Source organism: Chiloscyllium punctatum, chromosome 51 (genome assembly GCF_047496795.1).
Source record: "Chiloscyllium punctatum isolate Juve2018m chromosome 51, sChiPun1.3, whole genome shotgun sequence".
Lineage (NCBI taxonomy): Eukaryota > Metazoa > Chordata > Chondrichthyes > Orectolobiformes > Hemiscylliidae > Chiloscyllium > Chiloscyllium punctatum.
Genome location: NC_092789.1, coordinates 42903722 through 42904964, shown reverse-complemented (window position 1 = coordinate 42904964; position 1243 = coordinate 42903722). Strand labels below are relative to the sequence as shown.

Below are 1243 nucleotides of genomic sequence, written 5' to 3'. Positions count from 1 at the left end.
TGGGGTAATCGACATTGCTTTGTCCTTGGGAATTCTTGTCTCACAAATATGATTGAGTTTTTTGAAGAAGTAATGATGAGGATCGATGAGGGCAGAGCGGTGGACGTGATCTCTATGGACTTAAATAAGGCATTCGACAAGATTTCCCACAGGACACTGGTTAGCAAAGTTAAATCTCATGGTATGCAGGGAGAACTAGCCATTTAGTACAGGACTGGCTGGGAAGGTAAAGAAAGAGCGTGATGGTAAAGAGTTGTTTTTCGGACTGGAGGCCTGTGATCAGTGGTGTGCCACACGACTCGATGCTGGGTCCAACATGTTTTGTCATTGAGGTAAATGATTCCGATATGAACACAGGATATATAGTTACTAAGTTTGCAGATGACACCAAAAGTAGCAGTGTATTGCATAGCGAAGAAAGTTACGTCAGATTGCAACGTGATCTTGATCAGATGGGCCACATGGTATCAGAATGTAATGTAGATAATCCATTATTGTTCAGAATAATGTCTTGACAGTTGCAGCTTCCATACCACAAAACCAGCGAGCCTTCTGAAGAATATACATGCTTTTATACATGAAGTACGAGAAAATGTACCTCAAGCAGCTCAGTGAAGTCACCGTTCACAAAACCTAAGATGAAGAGGTAGTAGCATGGCCGAGCGGTCTAAGGCGCGGGACTTAAGTTCCAGTCTTTCCAGAGACGTGGGTTCGAATCCCACTGCTACTAACTTGCACCTTTTGCACGGTATGAGGCTCTGCAGAGGTTTGGCGTACACATGATAGGCTGAACGGCCTGTTTCGGCAGTCTCGGATCACATGAGCCTCTGAGGTCAGTTTAGAATAAAAACCATACTTTAAATACTCAGTGCGTACCTACAAATATTTGCCATACTCTTATGTAGATATTCGTCAGCTCTGGAACTTCTAACACATTGGTTTCACAGTGCACTCACTCTGTAAAAAGACAGAGAGATCAGGATGGAGTTTAGGAGAGGTAAATTATATTTCCACATACTCTGCTGAATTTTGTTCTGAAATTTCTATGTTAATCACAACGTTCCCTAATGTCTATTTTTTATGAAAATTGAGAGAAAGGGGTGCTGTTGAATAGAAGGTTTAGTGAAATAACGATGCTGACTCTGAGCAACAGGCTCTTAAATGGGAAATAACACCGAAAACAGTTCGGGATTCAAAAAGGAAATATATGTACAGAAGCTAAACGTGATTAACGAACGGCTTA

General features: G+C 41.7%; 1 non-coding gene across 1 annotated transcript; it reads left to right on the top strand.

Moving 5' to 3' along the window:
- The first annotated feature begins 648 nt into the window (after positions 1-648).
- On the top strand, positions 649-730 carry trnal-uaa (transfer RNA leucine (anticodon UAA)). Its single transcript is given in 2 exon segments — positions 649-686; positions 696-730. It is a non-coding gene; the product is annotated as a tRNA-Leu (tRNA).
- The last annotated feature ends 513 nt before the right edge of the window (positions 731-1243 follow it).